Source organism: Wyeomyia smithii, chromosome 1 (assembly GCF_029784165.1).
Source record: "Wyeomyia smithii strain HCP4-BCI-WySm-NY-G18 chromosome 1, ASM2978416v1, whole genome shotgun sequence".
NCBI lineage: Eukaryota > Metazoa > Arthropoda > Insecta > Diptera > Culicidae > Wyeomyia > Wyeomyia smithii.
Window position 1 is genome coordinate 141,310,781 of NC_073694.1, and position 18,594 is coordinate 141,329,374.

The following is an 18,594-nucleotide window of genomic DNA, read 5'->3' on the forward strand; positions in this document are numbered from 1 at the left end:
CCTTTTAATTTTATCACTAATGAGTCTATTGCTCTCTGCGATCCGATTACGGTAGATGAAATCAAAGAAACATTAAAAGTCTGTAATCAGAAAAAATCACCAGGTCCAGACGGTCTGACATACGAAATTTATTTGAAGCATTTTGATGTACTAAAAGAGGATTTGTGTAAATTATTGAATGGATATTGGAATGGAACATCTGTTCCACCTAAAAAGTTTACTGAAGGAGTTGTTACTCTGATTCCTAAAAGCGGAGATTTAACGCTCATTGAAAATTATCGCCCAATTACTTTGTTGAATACCGATTACAAATTGCTGACGAAAATACTAGCCTATCGAATCCAACCTTACTAGAATCATTGCTAGGCCGAGGTCAAAGTGCATGTATACCAGAAAAATCATGCTTAGGTAATCTTGAGGATTTGCGAAAAATCTTCACGAAATCCTTAGAAACCAAAAGATTTAAAGGAATAATTGCCAGTGTGTACCTTGAAAAAGCGTTCGATCGTGTCCATCACCCGTTTCTTTGGAAGACACTTGAAAAGTTTAATTTACCCGATCAGTTCATTAATTGTATTAAAACATTATACGCAAATGCTACGTCGCGAATCATGTTCAACGGGTTTTTCACACAGAGTTCCCATATTAGGTCATCAGTGAGACAAGGATGTCCATTAAGCATGATTATGTTTGTTTTGTATATAGAGTCCTTGATTCGAAGAATTGATTCGAATACTTATGGGATTCTTGTGTATGATAAGATCCTCAAAGTAATCGCATATGCCGACGACATAAATGTATTCATTCGAATTGAAGAAGAGTTTGATTTGCTAATCCAAATCTTCACATCCTTTGCCAGCTTCGCCAAAATAAAGCTTAATTTCAAAAAATCTAAATTTATAAGATTAAATAACTGTCAAACTGGACCGCATCTAATCCAGGAAACTGACGAGTTGAAAGTGTTAGGTGTAACTTTCAAGAAAACGTGGAGTGAGAGTATCGATGTTAACTATGATAAATTGGTAAAGGATATTAAGTACAGGTTGAGCCTAAATAGTTTTCGTAAAATGAATTTACTACAACGTGTATGGCTTATAAATTCATTTATCTTAACAAAACTGTGGTATACAGCCCAAATATTTCCACCGAAAAATGTACACTATGCGAAAATTAAATCAGCAGTAGGAATGTTCATATGGCACAATAACATGTTCAAATTAGATAGAAGACAATTATATTTGCCTCATGATAAAGGCGGGCTAGGGCTGCAAGATCCGGTGGCTAAATGTAAAGCTTTGTTTTGAAAGAATATTTTAATGGATCCCAACACTGCAAATGAAAATTATTTAATGAGATTTAAGTATCCTGCCAAACTAATAAGAAACGCGAGAGATTATTTAGATGAAGGAAGATTTGTTGTGCAAAATTTTAATACGAATACGTGTAAAATATGGTATGTATATTTTGTAGAAAAAGAAAAATTTAAACCAAAAGTAGAGGAGAACTTTCCAGAAATAAACTGGGACGTCATATGGTTTAATATCAGCCAAACATTTTTGCAGACGGAAGATCGTTCAAAAATATTTGAAATAATCAATGATTTGATTCCCAACAAAAAGAAACAAAAAGAAATTGGAGGAAGAATATGGAATACGAAGAACGAGTGATACTTGCGCAAATTGTCTAGCGATTGATACATATAAACACAGGTTAAAAAGCTGCCCAGCAACTACTGAAATAAGATGTTGGATAGAATCAACGCTAAGAATAAAAATGAACATAGATTTTAGAGACCTTGAAGATATACTATTAAGTGTGTTAGATTTCAAATGTTTCCGACAGAAATCAGCCCTATGGCTAGCTAGCCACTACTGTGCATATATAATGAAATGTTTTCCGAAATGTAGTTTATTTGTATTCAAAAAAGCCATTCGAAAAATACGTTGGAATCACAGAGAAGATTTTCAAAGACAATTCAGAATGTTTATGAATATTTGTTGAAGAGACTGTTTGTACAAAAATGTAAACTGTTACTATTAAGCTTTATTTTAATAAAAAAAAAAACTGCAAGGTTGCAGAAGCGGCAGTTATCACATAGACAAAATGATGTTCTTTAAATGGTTAAGAGCAGAGCAGTATCCGGTAACAACTTCCGTGTAGAGACGAAGTTCACCACGCTCGAAACCGAGAAGCCTTTTGGTTATAACAGGGTTTGGAGAGATAAACTTTTAAGCTTGTCAGTCCATCGGTTAGCTATTTTAAGCATTTCCCATGTTTTAAGTTCAGCAGTTTAGGGGGCATCCAGAAATGGCTCAGGGCCAATGCATTGCTGTGCTTATCCTTGTCTAGCGAGGTAGTCAGCATATCCATTGCACTCCAGGTACGCAGTACAATTGAACTTGGTTCTAGCGGAATAACTCCAGTAGTGCTGCGCTGCCTTCCCAAACTACTTTGAATGGACATTTTGAGAACTTCAGTGCCAATAGTGCAGCTTGGCTGTCCGGGAAGATGCCGATTTTTGCATGCCCGTAGTTACGTTTAAAACAGATGAGCGTAGATGAGTATAGCGTCGTACACTTTTGCTTGAAAAACGGTGGGCCATACATCCACTGGAATAGTTTCCTTAACAGCGGGCCCGTAGACTTCGGAGCCAGTGTTGGAAGTGTAGGACCATCCCTACTCCACTTGTGGCGATTGATTTCGATCACCTTATATGGAACGTCAACATTGCTGTGAACCGCCATGTAGTCTGATACTATAGTGACTAAGGGTGTGCATTGGAACTCTCTAAAAATGCGAAAATGACCAACCTGATCGCAGTCGAAGATTGTTTTATTTTGTTGAAGCACCAGTGCACCAAGCTCTGCCTATTTCTTTACATGAACATGTATAGCCAGTAGGCAGAGCATGGTCTCCAAAGCCAATCTTTGAACTTTATCAAGCTTTGCTTGGGCTGTCACTCCATTTACCTTTGGCCACCACATGAGAGCGGTGAAATGGTTATGTTGAACCAGAGAGCCAATTGTGGTTCCCCAGGGTTTGTCAAAAAATATGCTGCTAGCCCGCATTGCCGTTGTAACTTTTTTACTGCGTAGCTAATTTGGGTCGCCCAATTCAGCTTACTGTCCAGAATAATACCCAGGTATTTTACTTTCTTACATGCTCATGCAAAGTGTTGATCGCAGGGTAAAATGGATAGTTACGCTCGAAGTCTCCTAGCACTCGGCAGTCGGTGTACATCATCGTCCAACACTTATGGTGATAGAGTACCACCGGGAGAATCAGCGTCCTGCAGAGGTCAAATTGTGTATATAGCTGCCCAAGTAACACTCAAAACATGTTAGAAAATAAGTTACAATGAAAGTAGTCATATAAGTGTTTTCATCAATCACATTTCGTTGGTTTTGGAGATGTTTTTAATAACATTACAATATATGGCTCCTGTGCCAAATTGCTATAACTTTGTTGATTTTCCAATTCGTCCATCAAAACTATAAATTTTTTGGCAAAGTTATGTATTAGTTCCAGAAAGGCATACACTATAAATGAAATCTCTTGTAAATAGGTAATTATCCCGTATACGCAAAACAATGTTGCATTGTTACTGTTACTTCATACATTTTGTGCTGGCTGAAAAGATAAATACAAACTCAAAAAATTTAACAGATCAAAGTTTAATTCACACAATGATCAATGTTCAATAAAACATATGTATTTTAAGCGAGCAAACATGTCAAATTTACCTACATTAAAACCAACTTCAGGAAATTTGAAATTAAAATAACACATTAAAATATCTAGATTGTGATATATGAAAATTATTAAAATTACATTAATATCTCATTTTGAGAAATGGTTTAATCGTCTAGAAATTAAAGCAGGTTTAATTATTTTCAGTTATCGGCCAAGTGTGCCTTGCATGTCGGCATGATGGTCCACATCATTTATCTTAAGTCAACAGATCATATCGGAAGACTATTTAATACATAATATTCACCTGTGTGATATTAAGCACGTATTCTCCAGAAATTACATTGCTGACCTTGAAACGGAACCTTCTTTCCTCCGCTTCCTTTTCCCTTTATCCCTATCAAATATCCCGCCACTCTTGACTACCGGCACCTTCCTTCAATCCGATACCTGAACACCTGGAAAATAATCCTCCTAGGAACAATTCGGACTTGGGCCACGACAATCTTACAACGCGACCGCTCACTCACCTTGACGAGTATACACTGATTCAATTCTCCTTGCTTCCCGGTGGTGTAGAATTCTGTCAACTCTCCAACAGTCCGTCACAACCTCTGTACAGTACTCTCCTGTTGAAGATATTCTCGGTTTAAGGTTTAAAGGACTGTTTGAGATTGCTGGAGTGATTGGCTGGCTGTGTCATTATCAAATGCTTGTATAACGTCCTGCAACGGTTGTCTATGCTGCATTGCAAACGGCTGGCTTGGCTAATTACATAGAAGAAAATGTAGCATTCTTTTTTCCAGAGTTGAACGCGTTTAAATAATGTTCGGCCGTTGGCTGTTGTGATTGCAGGAAATGTATTTTCGGATTCTTTTTGTTTTTTTTTTGTAGTGCGAAGTCCGATACATCTGTTGACATTCCTGACAGGTCGGCTGGTTCCTGCTCCGCTGCTGCAAAGGTGGCAATATGTTTCCATTTGACTACACAAGGCAGTTTACTCCAAGCGGCTGGCTTCGAGGAAGCATCCTTGCGCAAGCTGTTTGCATTTTTGCTAGGCTACAGTTGAACGTTCCCACGAACAAACTGATGTGGAACCACCGACAACATAAGAGCTCCTGCCTCTGTAGTTTGCACAACGATGAAATGATCTGAAAAGTGAATTTAGCACCATCAAAAGCAAACTGATTTACATGGATACATGTTTGACAGTTGCACATAGAAAGCACAGTGGGAAGCAGTGTGACCAGTTGAATTCACTGAACGTTTTTTTGACTGCATTACAGCTTTTACACATCATGTACTCGGAGAAAATTAACTCATGAACAGCGTCAAATTATCCTTTAGGAATGAGCGATTGTCCAACTCTCTTATTACTATTTGTTATACTGGTTATATATTTAGTCGAACAAATACTCGGGTAACGTTTTCAGAAACGTTTCTTGCATCACTAAATTGCAACATTCTTTGCTTAAGGTTTAACTTTATGATGTAAAGGTAGTGTTAGAATATTCTACTGTCCGAATGAAGTAACTGGTTCGCTTTAGAGATGTGGATGCAAAGGTTACGAGGTCGTGAACTGATGTGATGGTCTGAGGTATGCGTAGAAAATTTCTGATTTTTATTTAAAATATCGTGCGGATACAAGCACTTAGACTTACGTATACGAATTCGAACCGAGTGATTATATGAAGTAAAAAATTATTTTTCACGTTTTTTTTTGTTTGAATGAAGTTTTGTTTATAGGGTTAAATAAATTTGAATAAACGTTTTGGCAGCTGCCATGCAGCTGATTCTATATTTAAAATTATTCCAATGCTCAAAAATTGCTAATGAACCAGTATAATAAAAGCATTACAAACATTATTCAAACCATAGATTCAAGAGCATAATCTATCAATATTTTTTTTGACTAGCTGGAAACCGATCGAAATCGCGTTTGACCTAAGCCATGTTTTTGGTTGAACTCACTTTCAACTGGTATTATGCAAAATCAGTAAAACCCACTTGCAACTCAATAAATTCCCCTCATTTGTGTGAACAATTCTTGAACAAAAGTTGTGGTTGAAAACAGAATTAAACTAATTAAACTAAAAACAACGAAATAAACTAATTTTTGAACGTTTTTTCAATGAGTAGGGTAGGTGAGCCAACTATGGCAAGTGCACCAGTTATGGCTATATCGCATAAACGCAATGGTACTACCAGTTATGGCAAAAAATTTAATATTCATCATATATTTAAATTTTTTTTTTAGGGAGGGGATTTGTTAGTAGCTTAAGTATCTATGATAAATATTAGTAAATAATGAGTAAGTGTGTCCAATCACAATTGGTGACTTCTCAACACTGTTAGAAAATTGTAATTTTAATTGTTAGAGTTTGTTTGCTTTCGCAATTAGGACTTATCATTCGTAGGGATTTAAAACTACTTGTCAGAAAAGGGGAAGTAAACTTACAACTAACTTAATTGCTAACTTATTGGCTATAAAGAGAGCTTATCGTAGCAATTGAGGATTGCAACGATTTTTGTCGAAAATTGTTAATAATTTTATTTGACATAGCTTCTAATTGTTCAACACCAGTAAGTCTATGTAATTCGAGTGTACCATACCAAGGAGGACGCTTCAAAATCATTTTCAGAATTTTATTCTGAATCCTTTGGAGCGTTTTCTTCCTTGTTGAACAGCAACTTGACCAGATCGGTACAGCATAAAGCATTGCTGGTCTAAAAATTTGTTTGTAAATCAAAAGTTTGTTCTTTAAACAAAGTTTAGAATTCCTGTTAATAAGAGGATATAAACATCTCGTATATTTGATGCACTTGGCTTGTATACTCTCAATGTGCTCTTTGAAAATAAGTTTTTTATCATAAATTAGTCCCAAGTACTTAACCTTGTCGGACCAACTTAAAATAACCCCATTCATCTTGACAACGTGAAAGAACTGGAAAGAACTGGAAAGAAGCTCTAGGCTTATGCGGAAAAATTATCATTTGAGTTTTAGAAGCAATGGGAGAGATTTTCCACTTTTGCAAGTAGGAAGAAAAAATATCTAAACTTTTCTGCAATCGGCTGCATATAACACGAAGACTTTTTCCTTTTACGGAAATGCTTGTGTCATCGCAGAACAATGACTTTGTGCATCCTGGAGGCAAATCAGGAAGATCTGAAGTGAATATGTTGTACAGGACTGGACCCAAGACTGAACCTTGAGGTACACCTGCTCTGACAGGAAATCTATCAGATTTTGAATTCTGATAGACAACCTGCAGAGTTCGATCAGTAAGATAATTTTTTAAAATTTTGATTAGGAAAACTGGAAAATTGAAAGTTTGCAATTTCGCAATCAAACCTTTATGCCAAACACTGTCGAATGCTTTTTCTATGTCTAAAAGAGCAGCTCCAGTGGAATAACCTTCAGTTTTGTTAGCTCGTATCATATTAGTTACTCTGAGCAATTGATGAGTTGTGGAATGCCCATGGCGAAATTGAATTTTCGTTGATGTGTGACATCATTCGGCTAAGAATAATTCTCTCAAACAGTTTACTTATTGAAGAAAGCAAACTGATTGGTCGATAATTCGAAACTTCAGCTGGATTCTTATCCGGTTTTAAAATTGGAGTAATTTTTGCATTTTTCCATAATTTGGGAAAATATGCTATTTTGAAGCAGCAATTGAAAATTTGCAATAAAAATTCCATTGTGCTCTCAGGGAGATGTTTGATTAGTATATTAAAGATTTCATCGTCACCAGGTGCTTTCATATTTTTGAAATTTTTAATAATTGATTTTACCTTATTCAAGTTAGTTTCAATTATTTCTGCAGGTAAAAAATTTCGGGAAAAAATTCAATCAAATTGACGTGTGACTTCATTTTCAATTGGACACATATTTTAAAATTGATTTTCACTAGGGTCGTTCATTTAATTTTCTTGTAGAGGATCGAAAAATCACAAATTTGAGCACTTTGAGGCATCCCTAAATCATGTCCGATTGAGCTGAAACTTTGCATAGATCATTTTTTTACGTCAATGAACAAAATGTACATGTACATCTGATATATTGTTCAAATTGGTTGGGTAGTTTCTGAGATAATGAAGTTTCGTGATTTTCACATTTCGGTACATTACAGACGAAGTTACAGTCCGATTACTGTAAAATTCAGTAGGGTGTTATGAGGCAGCTAGACTTATTAGTTGACACTAATTTTGTGAAGATCGGGTCAGCCATCTCTGAGAAAAGTGAGTAAGTCCAAGTACAGGTATACCTCGATTATACACACCCTCGATTATGCGCACCCTCGATTTTGCGTACTTCGATTTTACTCAAATTTTACCTCGATTTTACGCACACTTTTTTTAAAAAAACATTTTCAATTCAAATGTTTTTGGTTGAATTATACATAACGTAGAATTATATCTATTAGCATTGTTAACAAAGAAGGGGCTGCCCATATAGACTATCGAATCTGCCGTAAACCTCCTGAAGACAGTAACAACAATATTTCGAAAAAGCAAACTGTTTCAAGGTTTTGTATGTGGCTAACGTGTATATTATTTGATGTCGTACGCACACAACCTTTTTCTGGAGTAATTTACTTACACATTTTATATAAAACGTCTATTGTTGCTAGATAGATAAGCTATTTTTATTAGAGGTCGTCGTTAGTATGTGAGCAAAAAGAATGTGTGGATTACACACATACTCAGACACAAACGTACATACACATACGCACATACACACACAAACACACATACACACATATATACACACAAATACACATACACACATACACACATACACACATACACACATACACACATACACACATATATATACACACACACATATATTTAGAGTGGGGAAAAATTATCGATTTTCCAGAACCAAGTTTTTTGGTTCCTTTTAGGATCCCAAACAACCCTTAACTTACCTGAAGTCGATTGGTCTTGTCTCCGCTTGGCGCATTGCATTTCAAATTCGTATGAAAATTTATATGGGAAAACCTACTTTTTTGCATTTACCTTTCTAAAGAGCTCAATAATGCTCTAATGATGCACTACATTATGTTAAAGTATACTTTTTTAGATGCCTAACAACTTTGTAGGAGACACTAAAGAGCTAGGATGTCCCTACGAAGAGCTATAGCTGTTCAAAGTTGAGTATGTCGATTTAGATGCAGAAAATCTTTTTTTCTGCCAACATTAGCAATGTGCCGGCGTCAGTAGGATTCCCATCAGAAGTAACCTGTTGTAACGAGTTTATACACTCAGCTAGATCAAGTAAACAAATTTAGATCAATATTCTAGGCGTAGATAGAATCTACAACGTGTTTCAGAGGTAACTTCTGATAGAAATCTGACTGACGTCGGTACACTGGCAGTGGTGGCAGAAAAAATGATTTGCAACATAAATTTCGACATACTCAACTTTAAACAGCTCTAGTATTTTTTTGGGACACCCTAGGTCTTTAATGTCTTCGACCAAGTTGTTAGGCATCAAAAAACCTACCATTTAAAGTCATGAAACCTTTGGTTTGAGGCATTTTGAGCTCTTTAGAATGGAAAATGCAAAAAAGTTGGTTTTTCCATACAAATCTCCATATAAATTTAAAATGCAATGCGCCAAGCGGAGACAAAACCAATCGACTTGCAATAAATTCTGGATTGTTTGGGGCCCCAAACAGAACAAAAAAAACTTGGTTCTGGCTTTCTGCTATTAAGTTTCGTTTTTTCCATATAACGATTCCCCACCCTAATATATATACACACATACATATATAAATACATACACAAATACACATATATAACATATAACACATACACACATGCATACATACACACGAATACACGAATACACATACACGCATGCACACACATACACACACATACTCACATCCATACGTACACACACATACACCCATAAATACATTGACACATACCTACACACACGTACACGTACAAATTCGCACACATACACACATACATACAAACATGCACACGCATATACACATGCATAAACACACCTATACACATACACACCTACGCTCATATTCATTGTTTCAAGTAATTCCTTCAAAGCATTTTCCAGATGTTACTGCCATACACGGCCTATTAGAGAATACCTATTTATCACGTAACGCAAGTAATTACTCTCTTCGAACCCTTCTTCTCTTATGTCACTCTCTTTTTCTGACCTTGATTTTATTTTGTATGTGTTGTACAATTTTCCAACCCCTTTTTCGAGCATTACGTGATAATTGAATATTCCCTCAGATGTTTTTTGCAAATTTCCAATTACGGAACATAATTTTTGGTTATAAAATATGTTAAAAATTTTCACACAATTCGATTATACGCACACTTCAAACGCCGGAATGTGCGTAAAATCGAGGTATGCCTGTAGTCTCGGAATATGATCCTTTTTATAGATGGATTTCACATTTTTAAGGTGAAACGGGACGTGGTCGCGATCAACTCGAAATTTGCAATCTAATTTTTTCTTGATTTATGAAGACTACGTACATGAAACTTTGATTAATTGTTTTCACAACTGCTGCATGCCTGAAGTAGCAATTTGAATGCTGTTTATTTAGTGGAAGCCGATTTTTTTACGCTAAAACTACAAAAGTAAAAAGAACTCTAACCTCAAAATTGTATAGGAAAAGACCACAATCCCGTTTCACCTTAAACACAACAGGCAAAGTAAAAGTCCGATTGCAAAACAAATCAATAGGGTCTTCTGGGGCAACTAGACCTTCCGTTTGACACTGACTTTATGATAATCGGTCCAGCCAGTCCAGGTCTGAGAAATATGAGTAAGATTAAACAGTCTTCAGAACGCATTTCTTTCCATAACTTTTGAACTACATGTTCAATCTTTATAAGATTCAAAACTAAGAAGTTTTTTAAGGTCATTTGAAACCAATATTGTTCAAAACGGTTGCGCAGTTTCTGAGATAATGATGTTTCGTGTTTTTTACATTTTGATACAAAACCTCGAAACTAAAAATCCGATTACAATGAAATTTGAAAGGGTCTTATGGAGCAACTAGACCTTTCATTTGAGAATTAATTCATGAAAATCGGTCCAGCCATCTCTGAGAAAAATGAGTGAGAATAAAAATCTGCTCACACACACACATGCACACACACATACAGAAAATGCTCAGCTCGTTGAATTGAGTCGAATTATATGCCATTCGGCCCTTTGGAGCACTTTTATATCTTCGGTTTTATAAGTGATTGCTATACCTTTCTATGTAGGAGAAAGGCGAAAACGAAATTGATTCGAACATTTTAACTTACTTATGCCAGCGGTTACAAGGTTGTCACTCTGAAATATTTTTGTAGTTGCCCAATGATTTACAGCTCGTTCAGATTTTTGTTATTAAATTGCATGTCTTAAGAAAAGTTTCATAAATGATAAAACTCTTTGTAATTTGATGCTTGTCATGTCTTATACACTGTGTTTAAATTTGATGAGATGTGAACAAATAATCTAGATTTTTAAAATACCGAGATTTTTGTTTTAATGTCGATTTTATGAGAACTTTAAGAGCTGGAGCCCAGCCTACGAAAAAGTACTGCTTTTTTTCTCTTGTAGTTTTAAACGAGTATCAACTGCTGGTGAGCAAAATCATTTCAAATGACCTGGAAATACGCGAAAATTTAATCGACCATTTTTGATTTGAATGAAACTTTGCACACGTACTGGGCTTAGCAAACTGAGTGTTTTTCATAGATGGAGAGATTTTTTACACCCATGAGTTACATTCTAAAAGGGGGTATGTCTTTTGGCATAGGTTTTATTCGAAGCATTGTAGTCCAGAAACCGTTGGTTGTATAGAAAAACTCTCTGAGAATGAGTTGTAGGGAATTAAAAATGCATCATGAAAAAATTATTCACTATACAAAATGTATTTTTTTTTACCAAAAAAAATTAAAAATAAACATTAAATTTCAATTTAAAAAAGAAGTTGAATTTTTTTATAATTTTTTTTAATAAACGTGACGTTAAAACGCAACTTTAAAAAAAAAGTCCAGGATGGAGAAATGAAAAATGTTTTTTTTTATGGTAGATTGATCTTTTTATAAAAATTCAAATTCAAATATTTTTCAAAATATTTATATTCTGATGATTTTAAAAAACCTGAATTATTCCACCTAGCGGTCAGACCCAGCCTTTCCCATTCAAACTTTTATTTGTAAAAATAGATTTACATGAACGCTTCAATCCAATAAATCTATATTCACTCTTTAGGTTCTAAAATATTTATGTTGTAATCTTTACATATAAAAATGTAGTCCGGTCTGTAAGTCTGTTTGATCCATATAGGCTCGAAAACTACCGAACCGATCGACGTGAAAATTTGTATGTAGTGTTTTTTGGTCCCGATTAAGGTTCCTATGATAGTTTGAGACCCCTCCCTCTTCTGAAAAGGAGGGGTCCAATACAAATGAAACATACATTTCTGCACAACTCAAGAACAAACCAAGCAAATGAAACCGAATTTGGTATGTGGATGTTTTAAAGGGTAAAAAATATGTCCATGATGGTTCGACGCCCCTTCCTCTTATGGAAGCACATGTGTCTGCACAAATTTCTGCACATCTCGCGAACTAATCAACTAAATGGAACCATATTTGGCAGGTGAATGTTTTTAGTGGTAACAAATGATACACAGCTGCTGAAATCGACCACAGACCCCATTTTGGATTCTAGGTTGGCGACTTCCGGTTCCTGGGAAACAGCGGAAAATGATCGAATTACACCCAATATGGGTGTTTCTTCAACCAGAATGACGCTCAGAGGCCAGAAATGATTTTAAATACCATTTTGAAATCCAAGATGGCGACTTCAGGTTTGTGAAAAACAGCCTAAAATAACCAAATACCATCCAATATGAGTATCTCTGGATTCAGAATGATGCAATGAGCTAACAATTGACCTCAGGCATCATTTTGAATCGCTAAATGGCAACTTATAGGAAACAGTCGAAAATGACCAAATCATACTCAACATGGATATTTCCGTAATCGAGATGATGCATAGAAACCAAACATTGACCCTTGACACCATTTTGAATTTAAAGACGACCACTGTTAGTTTCTGGAAAACAACCAAAATAACTAAATACCTCCCAATATGGGTATTTCCGGTGTCAGATTGATGCCAGAAAATCTGCTGAAAATGACCGAAAAGCACCCAATATGCATATATTCAGAATTAGGGCGCCAAAAGCCAAAAGTCGAAGATTTTGTTATTTCGATAAAACCATTCATTTCAAACGATTTGTCTTTTGACTTTGATCATATTCTATGGCCGATTCGTCGTGCATTTGCAGACTTTAAACACATCGCAAGGAATCAATGAATTTGGAACGTTCAAATAGTATAAAACCACATTTAAATTATGTTGAGACCACATATATCAATCAAAGCAGGTATAGTTTTAAATAGCCTTTGAATTTCTTTTCTTTCCATAACTTGAACAGTTGTGTGTGTGTGTGTGTGTGTGTGTATGTGCAACTTTTCTTCTCACTCACTTTTCTCAGAGATGGCTGAACCGATTTTCATAAAATTAATTGCAAATGAAAGGTCTAGTTGCGTCATAGGTTGCTATTGAATTTCATTGTAATCGGATTTTTAGTTTAGAGGTTATGTATCAAAATGTAAAAATCACGAAACATCAATATCTCAGAAACCACACAACCGATTTCAGTAAAACTGGTTTCAAATGATTGGGCTGTCCCCAGAACTTCTAACTTTTGTATTTCGTTATGATTGAACATATGGTTCAAAAGCTATGTAAAGAAAAGTTATCCTGAGGTTGTTTAAACTCACTCATTTTTCTCAGAGATGGCTGAACCGATTTTCACAAAATAAGTGTCAAATGAAAGGTCTAGTTGCCCCATAGGTTGCTTTTAAATTTCATTGTAATCGGATTGTAACTTTGTCCGTTGTTTATAAAAATGTGAAATTACATAATGTAAGTAAACATATTGACTTTCTCTCAACGATCACTGGCTAATTAAAAGGTAAAAAAGTGATCAAAATGGCCGAATGTTATATACTACTCGACTCAGTTCAACGCATCGAGCATTTTCTGCATGTATGCATGTATAGGTGTATATGTTTTTGTGTGGGTTTGTACGTGTGTATGTGCACCTTTTTTTCGCACTCACTTTTCTCAGAGATGGTCTGACCAATTCTTTCTATCTTGGTGTCAAATGATGGGTCTATTTGCCGCTTAGGTTACTATTGAATTTCATTGTAATTGTGAACTTTTAGTTTTGGCCCTGCATCAGAATGGGAAAATCGCTCTTATATCTCAGAAGCTATGAACATAGTTGAATTCAAATTAATGGGCTTTTAAACCCTTAAACATAATATTTAAACATGTGGTTTGAACGTTATAGAAAGAAACGTAACGCGCAGACTGTTTGAAACTATAGCTACGATCAAAATATGTGACCTCAACACCATTTAAATTTGATATTGTACTATTTCAATGTTTGCGGCCTTGCTCAGAATTGAAGTTGAAATAAAAATACATTTCTATCATTTCACTTTTTGCCTTTCTCCTAGAAAGGTATAGCAATCACTGCAAAAACCAAAGGTATAAAAGTGCTCAAAAGGGCCGAATGTCGTGTATCAAAAGGGCTGAATGTCGTGATTTCAATGAAATTAATTGTGAAAATGAAAGGTCTTGTTGTCTCATAAGATCATATTGAATTTTATTGTAATCGGATTTTTAGTTTAGAGGTTATGTATCAAAATGTGAAAATCACAAAACATCATTATCTCGAAAACTACACAACCGATTTGAACAAAATTGATTTCATATGAACGGGCTACCTTAAAAACCCTCAACTTTTGAATTTTATGAAGATTGAACTTGTGGTTCAAAAGTTATGAGAGAAACGTTTTCTGAAGACTGTTTAATCGCACTCATGTTTTTCAGATATTGCTGTACCGATTTTCATAAAATCAGTGTCAAATGAAAGGTCTAGTTGCCCTATAAGACCCTATTGATTTGTTTTGCAATCAGACTATTACTTTGCCTGTTATGTTTAAAAATGTGAAATCAGGCTATGAAAAGGAACATATTCCGAAGACTAATTGGACTCACTCACTTTTCTCAAAGATGGTTGACCCGATTTCCACAAAATTAGTGTCAAATGAAATGAATAGCTGCCTCATAACACCCTATTGAATTTTATTGTTAGCGGACTGTAACTTCGTCTGTAATGTATCGAAATGTGAAAATCACGAAACTTCATTATCTCAGAAACTACACAACCGATTTGAACAATATCGATATGAATTGAACGAGCTAGTTAAGGGGTAACTGATGAATTATGATTGAACACGTGGTTTAAAAGTTTGGCTGCCCTATACGTTCCCATTTCATTTATTTATAATCGAACTTAAGCAACCGTTATGTATTAAATTGTTAATAAAACAACGAAAGTCTATGATCTCAAAAATTACATGACTTATTTGAACATAACTAGTGTCATACGAACGAGTCATCTCTCGAACTTACAAATAACAAACTTCATAACAATATGATATGTGGCTCAAAAGTTATGGTAGCGAAGAAATTCAAAGACTATTCAAAACTATACCTGGTTTGATCGATATATGTGGCCTCAACATAATTTAAATGTGGTATCGTACTATTTGAACGTTCCAATTTAATTGATTCCTTGCGATGTGTTAAAAGTCTGCAAATGCACGAAATGATTGGGTTTATCGAAATGACAATATCCTCAACTTTTGGCTTCTGTACATCGCCTTAAGTCTGAATATATTCATATTGGTTTTTTTTTTTTAAGGGGGGATCTGTTAGTAGCTTAAGTATTTATGATAAATATTAGTAAATAATGAGTATGTGTGTCCAATCACAAATGGTGACTTCTCAACACTGTTAGAAATTTGTAATTTTATTTGTTAGGATTTGTTTGCTTTCGCAATTAGGACTTATCATTCGTAGGGATTTAAACCTACTTGTCAGAAAAGGGGAAGTAAACTTACAACTAACTTAATTGCTAACTTATTGGCTATAAAGAGAGCTTATCGTAGCAATTGAGGATTGCAACGATTTTTGTCGAAAATTGTTAATAATTTTATTTGACATAGCTTCTAATGGTTCAACACCAGTAAGTCTATGTAATTCGAGTGTACCAAACCAAGGAGGACGCTTCAAAATCATTTTCAGAATTTTATTCTGAATCCTTTGGAGCGTTTTCTTCCTTGTTGAACAGCAACTTGACCAGATCGGTACAGCATAAAGTATTGCTGGTCTAAAAATTTGTTTGTAAATCAAAAGTTTGTTCTTTAAACAAAGTTTAGAATTCCTGTTAATGAGAGGATATAAACATCTCGTATATTTGATGCACTTGGCTTGTATACTCTCAATGTGCTCTTTGAAAATAAGTTTTTTATCATAAATTAGTCCCAAGTACTTAACCTTGTCGGACCAACTTAAAATAACCCCATTCATCTTGACAACGTGATTATTGTTTGGCTTGAGGAAAGAAGCCCTAGGCTTATGCGGAAAAATTATCATTTGAGTTTTAGAAGCATTGGGAGAGATTTTCCACTTTTGCAAGTAGGAAGAAAAAATATCTAAGCTTTTCTGCAATCGACTGCATATGACACGAAGACTTTTTCCTTTTACGGAAATGCTTGTGTCATCGCAGAACAATGACTTTGTGCATCCTGGAGGCAAATCAGGAAGATCTGAAGTGAATATGTTGTACAGGACTGGACCCAAGACTGAACCTTGAGGCACACCTGCTCTGACAGGAAATCTATCAGATTTCGAATTCTGATAGACAACCTGCAGAGTTCGATCAGTAAGATAATTTTTTAAAATTTTGATTAGGAAAATTGGAAAATTAAAAGTTTGCAATTTCGCAATCAAACCTTTATGCCAAACACTGCCGAATGCTTTTTCTATGTCTAAAAGAGCAGCTCCAGTGGAATAACCTTCAGATTTGTTAGCTCGTATCATATTAGTAACTCTGAGCAATTGATGAGTTGTGGAATGCCCATGGCGAAATCCAAACTGTTCATTTGCAAAAATTGAATTTTCGTTGATGTGTGACATCATTCTGTTAAGAATAACTCTCTCAAACAGTTTACTTATTGAAGAAAGCAAACTGATTGGTCGATAACTTGAAACTTCAGCTGGGTTCTTATCCGGTTTTAAAATGGGGGTAATTTTTGCATTTTTCCATAATTTGGGAAAATATGCAATTTTGAAGCAGCAATTGAAAATTTTCACTAAAAAATCCATTGTGCTCTCAGGGAGATGTTTGATTAGTATATTAAAGATTCCATCGTCACCAGGTGCTTTCATATTTTTGAAATTTTTAATAATTGATTTAATCTCATTCAAGTTAGTTTCAATTATTTCTGCAGGTAAAAAATTCTGGGAAGAAATTAAATCAAATTGACGTGTGACTTCATTTTCAATTGGACTCACAAAATTCAAATTTGAGTTATGAACACTCTCAAACTGCTGAGCAAGTCTTTGAGCCTTTTGTTCATTGGATACAAGAAAACGTTCACCATCTTTTAAAACTGGAATAGGCTTTGAAGGTTTCTTAAGAATCTTCGACAGCTTCCAAAATGGTTTTGAATATGGTTTCAATTTTTCAACTTTAGTCTCAAAATTTTGATTTCTCGGAAGAGTAAATCTATGTTTAATCTCTTTCTGTAAATCTTTATAAATAGTTTTAAAAACAGGGTCACGAGAACGTTGATATTGACGTCTGCGGACATTTTTCAAACGAATTAGAAGTTGAAGATTTTCGTCAATTATTGGTGAATCAAATTTCACTTGAGCCTTTGGAACAGAATAATTCCTGGCATCAACAATTGTACATTTTAATGCTTCCAAAGCGGAATCAATATTCACTTCGTTTTGCAAATCAAGCTCATTATTGAAATTTCTCTCAATATATTTTTTGTATATTTCCCAATTAGCTTTGTTATAATTAAAAACAGAGCTCATAGGGTTTAAAACTGATTCATGTGATAAAGAAAAAGTTATTGGAAGATGGTCAGAATCAAAGTCAGCATGTGTGATCAAATCACTACATACCTGACTTTGATCTGTTAGCACCAAATCAATTGTTGAAGGGTTTCTTACAGAAGAAAAGCATGTAGGACTATTCGGAGACAAAATAGAATAGTATCCTGAAGAACAATCATTGAATAAAATTTTGCCATTGGAATTACTTTGAGAATTATTCCATGAACGATGTTTAGCGTTAAAATCGCCGATTATGAAAAATTTCGAACGATTTCTAGTGAGTTTTTGTAAATCACCTTTAAAATAATTTTTGAGCTCGCGTGTGCATTGAAATGGTAAATATGCTGCGGCAATAAATAAAATCCCAAGTTCAGTTTGAACTTCAATTCCCAAAGTTTCAATAACTTTCGTCTCAAGATGGGGAAGAGCACGATGTTTGATTCGGCGATGAATAACAATTGCAACTCCACCGCCGGAACCCTGAATCCTATCATATCTATGAACCACGTAATTGGGATCATATTTTAATTTTATGTTAGGTTTCAAAAATGTTTCAGTAATAATTGCAATATGCACATTATTTACTTTTTTTTTTTTTCTTCACATAACATTTATTTGACACGGCACAAATACAATTTAATGTTTAACGGCGCCAATTATATCTGATGACTTAAAAACTAAAGCAAATTTTTTATCCTCGCTGCCGACTACGAGCTGAAATTAAGTCTAACTTAAAACTAGCATGGGATTTCCAATCAGTGTTTTGTTGTTCAATGGTCGTCTGATAATCGTCGAATGGCATGTATGGATTCGTTCTGCTGAGCCACGATGTCGTGAGTTGGGACAGAGGCTC